Source organism: Rhineura floridana, chromosome 9 (assembly GCF_030035675.1).
Source record: "Rhineura floridana isolate rRhiFlo1 chromosome 9, rRhiFlo1.hap2, whole genome shotgun sequence".
Classification (NCBI taxonomy): domain Eukaryota; kingdom Metazoa; phylum Chordata; class Lepidosauria; order Squamata; family Rhineuridae; genus Rhineura; species Rhineura floridana.
In genome coordinates this window covers 20,332,255-20,347,542 of record NC_084488.1, presented here as the reverse complement: position 1 = coordinate 20,347,542, position 15,288 = coordinate 20,332,255, and the positions used below count along the sequence as shown (strand labels likewise).

General features: G+C 42.7%; 1 protein-coding gene across 5 annotated transcripts in view; it reads left to right on the top strand.

Annotated features, from left to right (window-relative positions):
• The first annotated feature begins 4,806 nt into the window (after positions 1-4,806).
• Positions 4,807-15,288, top strand: part of ARAP2 (ArfGAP with RhoGAP domain, ankyrin repeat and PH domain 2) — a 160,749-nt gene continuing 150,267 nt past the window's right edge. Inside the window, exons 1-2 of one of the 5 annotated variants that reach the window (XM_061584049.1) lie at positions 4,807-5,210; positions 14,942-15,004. The gene's annotated coding sequence lies outside the window, so the exon portion shown is untranslated. Of the gene's footprint in view, positions 5,211-5,597; positions 5,938-14,941; positions 15,005-15,288 lie in introns of those variants that run through there. The other 4 variants (XM_061584050.1, XM_061584048.1, XM_061584052.1 and 1 more) reach the window with 4 other exon arrangements.

Below are 15,288 nucleotides of genomic sequence, written 5' to 3'. Positions count from 1 at the left end.
AAAAATGAGAGGGAGCTGTCAGCATGCTCAGAGTAACCCTGAGATTTGGAGTATTTTTAAAAGTGATTAAAAGAGAGTCAAACTTCCCCTAAAGTAGCCCACCAAAGACTGTATATGCTTAGTGAACCCCAGAAGCCATAAAATGTAGAGTGTCAAAAATAAAAATGGAAATCCAAGAGGGGAGGGAGAATTCCCCCTGATCAAGGAAAGCATGACTGGATGGTTGGCACTCTGAAGAGGAGCACTCATATACTGCAACATTTTGTTGCAGCTTCTACTTGCATAACTCATAATACGAAAATAGTTTTAACATGTGAAGACAGAGGCTGTATTTGGAACACATAGTTTGGATAACTCTTTTGAATATAAGAAAACAAGACAAAGAACAAAGACCACTACTCCATCTAGATCATTATTTCTAAAGTTTCACACAGGAGTCTTTCATACAGCTGTGCCAGAAACCTTGAACCTGAGACCTTGTAATGAAAGGCTCTACCACTGGGCTACGTTTGGCCCATCCCCAATGTTATACGAACATTTAAGATGTTTTATTTACATTTAAATTGTCTCAATATATACGATTGATATGCAAACCAGTTTGAGTTATTAAGCAGATGGAATGTCAGACATTTGGAGACAAGGCTCAAACAGGCCAACAGTTCCTCGCATAATTAAGCTTCATCTGTTTCATTTGTTCAGTACCTAACATCTACAAATCGGCAAAATGTTATAGAAAAATGCTTTTGCAAAGGATTTGCAAGTGCCATTTCAAATCAATTTTCAAATGGGGAATTGTATTTTCTTTTTAAAAAAGAGAGAGAAATCTTCCCAATCACGCTAACAGAGTTACAGAGAAAAAAATGACAATATCAGATAATAAAATCTCTGGTGTGTTCAAAGCTGTCAGCTGACATTTGCAAACCGAGAGCAGGCTGGGAACACTGTTAGCTCTGAGAATAATGCTGTCTTGTTCTTCTTGCAATATAAGCATTGCATCAGGTTCATGGAATGCAATTTCCTTTCTGATTTTTGTAAGATTCTTTTTGACTCAGCTTTACTGCAGCCTAAGTGATTTTACAAGGTGCTGAAACTTTCATTCAGTCACAACAAGGAATAATGACTTCTAGAATCTGATAAACTGTGCTTTCCCATTTCTATAAAATGGGGGAAAATACATATAAACTATTGTGCAGGGAACTAAACTATAAAATGGCCTTCTACACATAACTTCCTGCACAATGATTATGGTACAGAATCCATATTTCAGAAAACATGTATAATAGAAGCACAGAAATACTGAAGGCTGTTTCATAAATTGGCGCCAGATTTAGATGGAATTTTGCTGTGCAATCCTATCCTTGAGATCTGCCAGCTGAGGATAAAGTGGAACCCCTACTATGGCGGGTGGAACACAAGAAAGGCAAAGTATGTATAATTTATCAAATAACATATTTTTATAATCCTCTTTGTTTGATCCTATTCATGTTTATTTAATAGTAAATCCCAATGAGTTCAAGAGCTCTCAGTCCCAAGTAAGCACAGCCAGGTTATGTATGCTTAGCTGGAAGCAAGTCTTCCTGACTTCAGTGGTATGAGGCCTGCCAAATTTGCCTAGCAAAAAATACTAATAATGCAACTCAACCTGGCTTGTTGACAGCATAGAGATGAACAAAGCCGTCTGCTAGTATCTGCACATCACAAAGGCAGAGCTACAGTGGCCAGTTGAAAAGCGGGAAACCTTGATTTAGTAGACCCATCATAGCAGGTCTTTGGGGCAGATGCTCTAGGTCCAACTCAGCTGCATGAGTAGGAAGACCTCAAATATCAGGACTAGCATCATCACATGTTGAAGTAAGTGGAATAATACACATTGCTGTCTAAAGAGAGGGGAGATCATTGTGGACTTCTCATAAGCATGTTGTTGGCTACTATGAGAACAGGATGCTGGACTAGATGGGCCTTTAGCCCAATCCAGCAGGGCTCTTTCTGTGTTCTTATGAGGCTAAAGGAGAATGCTATCAACTGTGTTTAAAACATCAGTGAAGTTGTAGTCCACATGCCCATGTTGCTTCAGTTAGAGAAGCATGCAGCAAACGTCCAAACATGTTTACTTAGAAGTCCCTTTTGGCTCTTGCCAAACCATTCATGCTTCTCAGTGTGCTTACTGTTCTTTGGTGTATTCAACTAGTCACAAAAGTTGTTTCACCTTGAATACACCGGAGAAAAGAAGTCAGAACTACCCCATGGTGAGTCTCTTACTTTATAGGGAGTGATAAGGAGATTTTATCACATGTAAGGTACACAAGACTATGCAGCAAAAGAGTCATCTGTATGATGCTCACTGCATTCACATTGCCTCCCTACTTGCATGTTATTCACGGGTACACCTTCCAGTCATTCCTCCAGAAGGAAAAAAGAGGCTCTTTGGGACTTCCACTGTCTAGAATCACTCCCTCTAATAGTGAACTCAATGTCTCCATCCCAACAGATCTGGAGCCGACATGGACTACTGAAAAATGAGAGGGAGCTGTCAGCATGCTCAGAGTAACCCTGAGATTTGGAGTATTTTTAAAAGTGATTAAAAGAGAGTCAAACTTCCCCTAAAGTAGCCCACCAAAGACTGTATATGCTTAGTGAACCCCAGAAGCCATAAAATGTAGAGTGTCAAAAATAAAAATGGAAATCCAAGAGGGGAGGGAGAATTCCCCCTGATCAAGGAAAGCATGGCTGGATGGTTGGCACTCTGAAGAGGAGCACTCATATACTGCAACATTTTGTTGCAGCTTCTACTTGCATAACTCATAATACGAAAATAGTTTTAACATGTGAAGACAGAGGCTGTATTTGGAACACATAGTTTGGATAACTCTTTTGAATATAAGAAAACAAGACAAAGAACAAAGACCACTACTCCATCTAGATCATTATTTCTAAAGTTTCACACAGGAGTCTTTCATACAGCTGTGCCAGAAACCTTGAACCTGAGACCTTGTAATGAAAGGCTCTACCACTGGGCTACGTTTGGCCCATCCCCAATGTTATACGAACATTTAAGATGTTTTATTTACATTTAAATTGTCTCAATATATACGATTGATATGCAAACCAGTTTGAGTTATTAAGCAGATGGAATGTCAGACATTTGGAGACAAGGCTCAAACAGGCCAACAGTTCCTCGCATAATTAAGCTTCATCTGTTTCATTTGTTCAGTACCTAACATCTACAAATCGGCAAAATGTTATAGAAAAATGCTTTTGCAAAGGATTTGCAAGTGCCATTTCAAATCAATTTTCAAATGGGGAATTGTATTTTCTTTTAAAAAAAGAGAGAGAAATCTTCCCAATCACGCTAACAGAGTTACAGAGAAAAAAATGACAATATCAGATAATAAAATCTCTGGTGTGTTCAAAGCTGTCAGCTGACATTTGCAAACCGAGAGCAGGCTGGGAACACTGTTAGCTCTGAGTACAATGGGAAGAAAATCAATGAGAAAATAGCTTCCTCCATGTTGACAGTTGCCCCACCTACAATACCACAAGAGAACATAGGAGAGGATGTGACTCAGCACCCACCAGTACAGAAGCCCCCCACAGGAGTCCACAAGTCCTGTCATGGAGATACCACAGTGTAGGGCTATATCTTTCTGGCCCCAGGTTGACCCAAAGAGGGAAACAGGGAGAAAGGCTACTCTGTACGAACAGCCTGGAGGGGCACTCTGGCATCATCTTTGGTGTAGGGTACATGTTGTGTTGCAGAGGGTCTGCACCTATCATCATGAGCTTATTGGCCGCCTCTGTATATGGGTGGCATGGGGGCATTGTCATTGGCAGAGTCCCTGACTGGTGGACTGTGTTTCCAGGGAGGTTGTGGGTGTGAGTAATCCTCCCACCATTTTCTTGTTTGCAGTTCCCCTCTGATGTTGAGAACCCATTGACTTGGGTGGCCATGCTGCAGCAGTAGAAGTGATACTGGACCTGGTGTTAACATGGTTAAGCTTTCATTTAATATACACACAGGGAACTTTATTTTATAGATCTTGCTGCCTGGACATTCCTGTGTCTTAGGTTTTGCTTTATTGCTTTCACTCTGGGATTGCATTTAGAATTGGCAGCCTCTGAACTGTCCTCTGCAGTTGTGCTTTTAAGGGCAGCTTGATCCCAGCTGTTATCTGTTGATAACAGGTCTTTGGGGCAGATGCTCTAGGTCCAACTCAGCTGCATGAGTAGGAGGACCTCAAATATCAGGACTAGCATCATCACATGTTGAAGTAAGTGGAATAATACACATTGCTGTCTAAAGAGAGGGGAGATCAGCAAGTCCATTAAGTCCACCATCTAAAATTACCAAACTGCATTACTAAGAGCACATTTTAGCCATGTCTACTCAGAAGTAAGCCCTACTGAATTCAATGGGGCTTATTTCTGGATATATGGGGTGAAAATTGCAGCTTCAACTCCTAGAGTAGTATTCACCTCCAGTCCTACTCAGAGTTGACCTACTGAAGTTAATGGACATGACTAACTTAGGTTCATTAATTTTAGTAGGTTTACTCTGAGTAGGATTTAGTTGAATACAATCCCAGAGAGCGTGCTTAAAACTACAGCCTTAAACAGTAACTTTGTCATACAGAAACCGAGATGGTAAAGTTTCTCCCTTCGCTCCATGGCAGGGCTGGGGCTTCACCTGTTGAATTTCTGCATGGTATGCTGCTGTTAAAAAAACAGAAACAAGGCCAGCAACAAAGCTGTAATCATACATCGGAGAATAAACTATTTATCTGTTCTGATTTAGGTTGCAACACTTCCTTCGCCGATTTCTCTCCAAGGGATTTGGCCGCTACCCTTTGCCCCGAGCAAACGGCTGCGGCTCCGTTTCCTCCCTTTTGCCGAGCGAGCACGCCCAACGGAGGAGCTGAACAGACGCCTCTCCCAGCCCACGTCTGGGCCCCGTGTGCAGGAAGGCACCGAGGCAACGCTTCAATCACTCCGGCTCCGGCTTGGCTGATTCAGGTGTCCCTTCCGCCTTCACTTTTCTCCTTAGGCGCTGTTGCCTGTCAGTCAAGTCTTTCCTAGAGCGCCTATCAAAGTCCAGGCTAACAAATCAGAAAGAAGGTGTGAAGGAAGGAAAGAAAAAAAGAGAAAACAAGAGAAAGAAAGTGTAGAGTTACTTCCTTTCTTCCTGCGAGATCTGAATTCTTGAAAGCCAGGAGGTAAGTTGGCAAAAAGGAGGCGCGCGGGTTGCCACTAAAAGAAGAAGGGGAAAACCAAAAGCCGCCAGGTTGTTCTGAATGCTTCCATCGGGGAAGTCTCAGAATGCCGTCTTGTTCCTTGTTTGGGAGTTTTCTTGAAATCAGATTCACTTCCTTAACTTCTGACCAGGGAGATTCTCATGTTGTTTAAGTCGTGGGATGATCAAGTATTAAAAGATGCACCCTCCCCCATCTTAGCCTCTTGTATAAATTAACAAGTTTTTATTGGAGGTTCTGTAAAGGAGCTCACTTCAACGAGACTAATGCACAATTAATGAGTACCGGCAGCTTGTTTACAGTGATGTTACAGATGGGCTGATTTAGGGCATGGTTGAAGAATTCAGTCAAGTTGAGGGTTTGGAATTGCAAAACTATTAGGGTTAAATGAGCCATAGATTAGCAACCATTGAACATAGTACATTTAGTTTTCTACTTGAAGTCTTGATTTTCCCCTCAAAGTTTATATGCACAAATGAGCACTCTGCTTAATTTTAATACTTGTGCTTAGTGTATAGCTGCTTGAATTAGTGTGTTCAAGCTGTTCACCTACATTATATGGGTAATCATTACAACAAGCCTGTAAGGTAGGTAGGTAGGTTGTTGGTAGCGTTATTCCCAAATTCTAGGGAGAGGCTGAACCTGAGAGATAGTAGCTTCCTCACAGTCATCTAGACAGTTCATGGCTGAGGTAAGAGTTCCAATGTATTATGAAAGCCAGGTTTTGTAAAGATTTTTAGAGTTGCCACCTTTTTTTGCTGTAGTTTGATGGGTACATTCACATGTAGAGTTTTTAAGTAAGCAAAGCTGTTCCCATCCTTTTATCAGAAACTTGTTATATAGAAATCTAACAGGTGAAGCTTGTCCTTATGTGAAGGTAGGCAGAGGGAGAGGAATGAGGCTATTAAAATAAGTTGGCAGCTCCCACTTTTGGTGCTTCCCATATAGCTGAGCTGGCAATATATGGGACCTGCAAGTTGGGACATGTCTCTTCAACCTTCTTGAAGGTTTGCAGTAACCAACAGTGTATCTAAAAGCTGAGCACAGTTCTGCTCAGACTGGCTAATGATGGCTTTTCAATAGGACTGAATTTATTTGGAGCTCCCCTCCCCCCAGGGTTCAGCCGTGGTGTGTGTTTATAGCACTGCAAGAGTATAACCCTGGAACATATGAAGTGAGAATAAAGGAAAGTGTTCCTGATCAGGTGTAGAATGCATTGCCGTTGAGCCCCCTACATTGCTTTTTCTGCATACTAAGTACTATCTTCAGGGGGTGGTGGGGGAAGGGGGGAAGGCTGTGATTCTCAAAGCATTTTACTTGTAAGTGAACCTGCCCTATTGAGCATGACCCTACATGTGGGATTTTGGCCTTGGGGAGCATAACATGTAATTTTGCTACATATAGCAGAGCTGTGGCTGCAGTTAAGCAATCTCCACTTTACTCTCGAGATGAGTTGCTGCTTGCTTATGGTGAGCTGTCTCTTTAATGCCAGTGTGCTCATCTTTTTGGGAATTAGTTTCACTGGGATTTCTTTCAATACATTGCCCTGCTCAAAGTGTCTAACCCCTCAACATGTTTTGAAAGTGAAAGGCAATGCTTGCATCTTACCCATGGCATGTCTACTCAAACTAAAGTCCTGTTGAGTTCAGTGGGGTTTGTTCCCAGATAAGTGGGTACAGGTTTGCTGTCTCTACTCCCACATCATTGTTACAGGATTCTTAGCAGGAAGATTCGCCCTGGGCTCCTACTGGGAGGAACGGCAAGATATAAATCTAAATATATAAATAAATAGTATCTTGTTAATTGTGAAATACACCTCACCATTCAGCTTGCAGCACCATATGGTTCTTGTAAGCTATTTCTCATGGGAAGCTATACTTTTATTAATAAGCACCTTTTAGCTGTCCATACAGGGGTTTAATTGAAGCGGGGCATGGGTGATAACATCTGGGTTGGTGATTGGCCTGGAACTAGCAGAACAATTCCTTTGCTGCTGTTCATCTGTAGCAAGCAGCATTTTTAGTAAGTGGGACTGAACAGGTTGCAATGTCAATGTTGCATCTGTTTTTTTCATGCTGCACCTATTTTCAGCGATTAAGCAGAGTTAACCGCCAGTAATCTTGTGGCTCTTTTCCTGCGTGCATCATTCCATGTTATAGCTAGCTTTGCAGTGTCTGAACCAGGAAATAGCTCATTTTCGTCTCCTGCACTAGTGAGGGCCACTCATGTGACACTTACCCCAAATACTACAGATTCAGTCTCATGCCTGCTTAACTGGAAATAAGCCTCACTAGGCAGTTTTAATTCTGAATAACCATACATAAAATTGTGCTAAACTGGGTCATTTTTTGAGAACCAATGGCATGCTGAAAATGGAAATGGACTGCCTTCAAGTTGATCTGACTTATGGTAACCCTATGAATAGGGATTTCATGGTAAGCGGTATTCAGAGGGGGTTTACCACTGCCTCCCTCTGAGGCCAGTCCTCCACAGCTGGCTAGGGGCTGCTCAGCTTGCCACAGCCGCACAAGCCAGCCCCTTCCTTCTACGCAACTGCCAGCTGGGGGGCAACTGGGCTCCTTGGAACTATGCAGCTTGCCCACAGCTGCACAGGTGACAGGGCACGTAATCCCTGAGCCACTCACTGTGGGGGTGATCTTTAGCTGGCCCTTGACACCTAGGAGACACAAACGGGGATTTGAACTCACAGACTCTGGACTCCCAGCCAGGCTCTCCCAGCTGTAATGGCATGCTATGTAGTTCCAAAACTGAGTACACTCCTCAGTCCACCAGTCAATGCATCCACTTGGTTCACTCTCTGGACTGGTCAATGAACTTTTTCTGTTGTGTACTTGTTATGTGGAATAACACATCCCCAGTTACTTTGTCAACATTGTATCCTGGAAGGAGTTTGGAGTGTCAGCTTGAACCAAGCCTAGATGTTGGCTCACTCGCTTATAGCTGTTGGCCCAGGTACTTATTGTTTGTTTATTTATTTATTATTTGATTTATATCCCTCCCTTCCTCCCAGCAGGAGCCCAGGGCAGCAAACAAAAGCGATAAAAACACATCATAAAAACAGACCTTAAAATACATTAAAACAAAACAACTTTAAAAACATTTAAAAAAAAAATATTAAAAGCAATTCCAACACAGACGCAGACTGGGATAGGTCTCAACTTAAAAGGCTTGTTGAAAGAGGAAAGTCTTCAAAAGGCGCCGAAAAGAACAGAGATGGCGCCTGCCTAATATTTAAGGGGAGGGAATTCCACAGGGTAGGTGCCGCCACACTAAAGGTCCTTTTCCTATGTTGTGCAGAATGGACCTCCTGATAAGATGGTATCTACAGGAGGCCCTCACCTGCAGAACGCAGTGATCGACTGGGTATATAAGGGATAAGACGGTCTTTCAGGTATCCTTGTCCCAAGCTGTATAGGGCTTTGTACAACAAAACTAGAACCTTGAACTTTGCCTGGTAGCAAATGGGCAGCCAGTGCAATTCTTTCAGCAGCGGGGTGATATGTTGGCGATACCCTGCTCCAGTGAGCAGTTTCACCTCCGCATTTTGCACCAACTGCAGCTTCCAGACCAACCTCAAGGGCAGCCCCACAAAGAGTGCATTACAGTATCCAGTCTGGAGGTTACCAGTGTGTGGACAACAGTGGTGAGGCTATCCCGGTCCAGAAACAGCTGCAGCTGTCTTACCAGCCAAAGCTGGTAAAAGGCACTCCTAGCCACTGAGGTCACCTGGACCTCTAGCAGCAAAGATGGATCCAGGAACACCCCCAAACTATGGATCTGCTCGTTCAGAGGGAGTACAACCCCATCCAAAGCAGGCAACTGACCAATTATCCAAACTCGGGAATCGCCAACCCACAGTGCCTCCATCTTGCTAGGATTCACTCAGTTTATTGGCCCTCATCCAGCCCACCACCCAGTCCAGGCAGCGGTCCAGGGCTTGCATGGCCTCTCCCGATTCAGATGTTACAGAGAAATAGAGCTGGGTATCATCAGTATACTGCTGACACCTCACCCCAAATCTCCTGATGGCTACTCCCAAGGGTTTCATATAGATGTTAAACAGCATGGGTGACAAGATGACAACCTGCAGCACCCCACAGCACAACTGTCAGGGGGCTGAAAGACAGTCATCCAATCCTATTCTCTGAGAATGAGCTTGGAGATAGGATCGGAACCACTGTAAAACAGTTCCTCCAATACCCATCTCACCAAGTCAGCCCAGAAGGATACCATGGTCAATGGTATCAAAAGCCGCTGAGAGATCAAGTAAGAATAACATGGTTGCACTCCCCCTGTCCTTGGAATAAAGGTCATCCATCAGGGCGACCAAGGCCGATTCAGTCCCATAACCAGGCCTGAACCCAGACTGAGATGGGTCAAGATAATCTGTTTCATCCAAGACTACTTGCAACTGCTGCGCTTATTGTTGAGTGGTAGAGGGTGTTTTGCTGGGTGGCCTAGGAATAGTGGAGTAGCCCTGTGTTGCTGTTACCCGAAAAGAAAGGACTTTCTTTTCTGCCTTTCCTTCAAATGTACTTTGTGGATTTTAATTTTCATGGGGTCAACTCCTCTCCCACCCATTAAGAATTCTGGCTCCCCTGCTGCCATTCCTGCTGAATGGGATATTATGTCTGAATCCTCCGCGCGTGTATACACTTTTATTATTTATTTATTTTATTATTTTATTTATATCCCGCCCTTCTTCCCAGCAGGAGCCCAGTTCAACACATACGGGCAAAAATGGCATGGTTAATGTACTACTTTAATATAAGATATAGCAAATGGTGGGTGCAGGGCCAGTGCCCTGGGTGGGTGGTGAGGAGCTGCATGCAATCATTCTTCTTCAAGTGATGAGTGGAAAAGGAAGATCTTCAAATCCTTTCACTCATGCTTGTTTTTAATAATGAAAAACATGGTGGTGGCCAGAGACAGTGCATGAGGCAGAATGATGGGTGCCACTGGGCTAGAAAGTACTCTCTTTCTCTTAGTTCTCTTAGCATGATAACTAGATAATACACAATCACAACTGAATTATTTATTTATTACATTTATTTTCCACCTTTTCCCCAAAGAGCTTAAGGTGGCTTACATGGCTCTCCCCGCTCCCCATTTTATCATCCAAGCAGCCCTGTGTGGCAGGTTAGCCTGAGAGGCAGTGACTGGCCCAAGGTCACCCAGTAAGCTGCATCGCTTAGTGAGTATTTGAACTCTGGTCTCCTAGGTCCTAGTCCATCACTTTAACCACAATGCCACACTGGCTGTCACACTGACTAGCACTAGTATAGTATAAGATTGTAGTTGATGTTGTCTGGAAGCCCCTTGTGTAGTAGTGTGCGTTTGCCAATGAACGGCAACACAGCACATGCCAAAAAACTAGATGTTGCTATTTTTTTTTTAAAAAAGGTTTGCTTTCTGATTGCTAAGCATCCCTCATTTGGCAAGGATCTTTCAACACTAAAGTTTTAGCATCTTTGGAGAACAGGCCTCAACCTGTTAATGGGAAAAGATGCAAAAACATAAACTAGTTTTGAAACCTCCCATGTTGTATTCTGGTTTTTGAAGGCTCCCAAATATATTTAAATGCATCCAAACCAAATTTCCCTTTCATTTGTTTGAAAGACTCTCCCCTTTACAATATGTTATATTACTTGTGTTTTATAATGACTGCTGGATGGACTTTTCTTACAGTGTGTTATTTATCACAGATGAAGTTCTATATACATTGTAGTGGCAGCTAAATGTTTATCGTTTATAATGGGTGGAGACTGCTTGCTTGTCTCCCTGCATCGAGGGGGAGGGAGTTCCTATATATAGTGCCGTGCAAAAGTAATCAGACACCTGACCAATGCTCTCATATTACTGAATTACAGATGGTACATTGTAATTTCATTTTGTATGATATTTTATTTTGAAACTCAAAATAAATTACTGTGAAGTGACATTGGTGTTATGTTGGGAAGTGTTTGTAAGAAACATGAAAAACTGAAACATGTTGCTTGCATAAGTATTCACATTAATATTTGATAGAGCCACTTTTCGCTGCAGTAACAGCTTTAAGTCTTTTGGGTAGGTATGTATCAGCTTTGTCGGGGGGGATTTTGGCCCATTCTTCTTGGCGGATTTGTTCCAGGTGGTTCAGGTTGGTTGGATGTTACTTGTGGACCACAATTTTCAAAGAGCGCCACAGATTCTCAGTGGGATTGAGATCAGGACTTTGACTGGGCCACAGTAGGACATTCACCTTTTTGTTCTTGAGCCACTCCAATGTTGCTTTGGCCTTGTGCTTGGGATCATTGTCCTGCTGAAAAGTGAATTTCTTCCCAAGTTCAGATTTTTAGTGGACTGCAGCAGGTTCTCTTGCAGTATTTGCCTGTATTTTGCTCCATCCATTCTTCCTCCAATTTTAACAAGATGCCTAGTCCCTGCTGAGGAGAAGCATCCCCACAGCATGATGGTGCCACCACCATACTTCACTGTAGGGATGGTGTGCCTTGAGACATGGAAAGTGCTAGGTTTGTGCCACACATAGCGCTTTGAGTTTTGGCCAAAAAGCTCTATCTTGGTCTCATCTGTCCACAAAACCTTTTCCCACATCACAGCTGAGGCACTCTCAAGCTTTCTGGCAAACTCCAGATTTGCTTTCAGATGGTACTTTTTGAGTAACAGTTTCTTTCTTGCCACTCTCCCATACAAGCCAGTGTTATGCAGAGCTCTTGATATGGTTGACTGGTGCACCATTACTCCACTCCTGGCCACTGAACTCTGTAGCTCCTTCAAAGTGATTGTTGGCCTCTCTGTGGCTTCTCTCACAAGTCTCCTTGTTCGAGCACTGAGTTTTGAGGGACGGCTTTTTCTTGGCAGTGCCTAGGTGGTGTGATGCAGCTTATACTTCCTGATTATTGATCCAACTGTGGTCACAGGGATATCCAAACAGTTGGATATTATTTCATACCCTTTTCATAATCTATGCATTTGTATTACATTATCTCTCACATCTGTAGAATGCTCTTTGGTCTTCATTTTCCTTCCGATCCACAAAAATGGGGTTTTTATCCTGACTATGCGACAGCTACTTTAATGGTTCACAGGTGGAGGCCAATGGTAAGATAACTGTGTCCTCAATAGGGCAATTTCTTTCATCTGTAAACTGGGAGCTTCCACAGCATAGGGGTTGAATACTTATGCAAGCAACATGTTTCATACAAACATTTCCCAACATAAAACTAATGTCACCTTACAATAATTGATTTTGAGTTTCAGTGTTTCAAAATAAAATATAATACAGAACAAAATTACAATGTACCATTTGTAATTCAGTAATATGATAGCATTGGTCGGGGGTTTGATTACTTTTGCATGGCACTGTATTGGGCTGAGGAACACACTTTTCTATCCTGTTTTTATGGACCATTAAACTTTTCTTTGAAACATTGCATAAGGTAAGGTGGCATCATTAGAAACTTAGCAACTAGTACTGAGATCTATATAGCTGGGTTAATTTCAATCGGCAATATTCTTTTTATGGCTCTCTTAAAGTCTATTATTCAAAGTACTGAGTAAGATACTAGTTTGCTGAGCTGGAAAATATGGGAAGCAAAATTAGCGCTAGCTGAATACTTGCTTTCTGCTTAGGGAAGGGCTGAGGGGGGAAAAGGAGGTGGGTGGCATGGTTACAGCTCAAATAATTCTAATCATCAGAGCTGGCAAATACATTCTGTAAACAATGTCCTAAACATTGTCAGGGGAATAAAAGACTCTTCAGTTATGTGGGTGAGATTGTATGAAATTGAGTTTTGCCAGTAGGGCTGAAAAAGCCATTCCTTTATTGCACAAGTGCCAGAAATTCTAAATGAATGAACATGTGTGTGTGTTGGAGGGGTGGAGTAGCAATCTTTCTGAGTAAGCTTTTTAGTGTTTCTTATCAGGAAGTTCTTTGGTGTGTGTCTGTATGGGAGTCTCTAGCACCTATGCCTCATCATTAGTGGAGGCACCGGGCTGGTTCACACGTGCATCTACATCATTTGATGACTCAGATCTGCACCTCTCCTGTTTTTGAGGTGACATTGGGTCATGTTTTCCTGTTATGAGAGATTCATGCTAGCTTATTTGCACATGGGAGTCTGTGTTCAATAGTAAGTGTATGTACTGCTTAAGTTGTTTCACATGGCTGTCATCAGAGCCAGTGTGGTACAGAGTGTTGGGCTAGGACTGTGGAGTTCCATGTTCAGATTCTCATTCAGCCATGAAGCTCACTGGGTAACTTTGGGCCAGTATCTCTTGCAGCCTGATCTACCTTACAGGGTGGTTGTGAGGATAAAATGGGAGGGGGAAAGAACCATGTACATTACCTTGACTTCTTTTAGAAGAGAAGTGGGTTATAAATATAGCAAATAAAGGAGGATCTTATTTATACAGCCACAAGAGTGGCTGTATACTATAGCCAGTGTGGATTTTTCGCATTCCTCAATGTTAAATTGAAAATGCCCCCCATGCCATTCTGATGCTTCCCATAAGCTCATTTCAAAACAAAACCTTACAAAACGTATAGTCCTGAACTCAGAAACGCTTGCTGAACAACCCTTTAACTTTTCATGGCAATACACAAAACAGGCAGAGAATCGAGAGTTCAAAGTGTAAAAAGAGAGAGAGAAAACCCAGACCCCTTTTGGACTTTTTCCTGTCAGAGTTCTCGAAATTTGTTGAAATTAATTAAACATCTGCCATGTTCACAGAGTACCTGTAATCCTGTTACTGACCTTGCCCCATACTCTGACTTTCATCTTCGGCAGTTTAATCTCCCCTTAATTTCTCATAAATCCTTATTTCTGCTTTTGTGTGTTCTACTCTGTTGCTGTCTGCTGAGTCTCCATCTCAGTAGATTCCCAACTCTCTCCTTTTTCAGGCACGGTATGATGGTATGTTTTGCAGTTTTATGCTGCTGTTCTCTTAATTTTAAAAAGATCAATCTTTTATTGCTGTGTGAGTTGGGGGTGTGCACTGCATGTGTTGTAAGCCGGTCTGCTGGCCATTTATTTAATAAGCTGGTCTAGCATGGTGCCTTAAGAGATTGAGGAACAATCAGGAATTCCTTGGCTTAAAGTTACCCCTGCTATGAACTCAGCATATAGTCCACCCCTCCAATAACAATACTGGCCTAGCTTACAGCAGGGGTGGGGAGCCTCAGACTGGGGGTCAAATGCAGCCCTCCTGCCTCTTTGTCTGGCCCTCAGGACTCTTCCCCAGGTCACACCCCTTCACAGCCACACTCTTCCTCACCAGCCACACTTCCTCTCCTCAGGCCAAGCCTCTTACGAGCCCTCATTGGCACTCTCCTTGAGTGTTTTTGTCTGGCTGGAATGTGTCCTTGAATTCTGATAATGCCTCGTTTGCCTGGGTGGGTGACGGAGAGGGGTGAGTGTGTGTAGAAACTAGCCTACTGTACAAAGTTAAAATCCACACTTGTTGCTCTGCTTTCTTCTGCTGACTACTGGCACGTGGCCCCTAAAAAGCTGAGCAGGAGGTAATGTGGCCCTTGGGCTGAAAAAAACATTCCTCACCTCTGCTTTACAGGATATTGTAAGAATCGCAACCCGATAATGTATGTGAAGCACTTTGAACACCTGAAAGCTTTCTACAAACATTCAGTATTAATAATAATAAATTATTTTTTGCAGCTGAATGAATTCAGAAGTGGATTCTTTCTCAACCCCTCCCCACTATCTCCCTCCAGAAAGAAGGTATTTCCCCCGCTAAGCTTTGACATCAACTTCCCCCCAAGGCCATGTTGATTAATGAACAAAAGTCCACTTATTTGTGAAGAAGGGAGTTGCCACATGGAAGATAAGCAGAAAAGCAGGAAAAGAGTGTCTTGTAGCAATTTAAAGACTAATAGATTTATTCTGGCATAAGGGATTTTTTGCATTTGATGAAGCGGACTCATGAAAGCTTATGCCAGAATAAATGTGCCAGTGTTTACAGTGCTATAGTACTCTACTGCAAACAGCAGCAGGCTAGGGCCTGC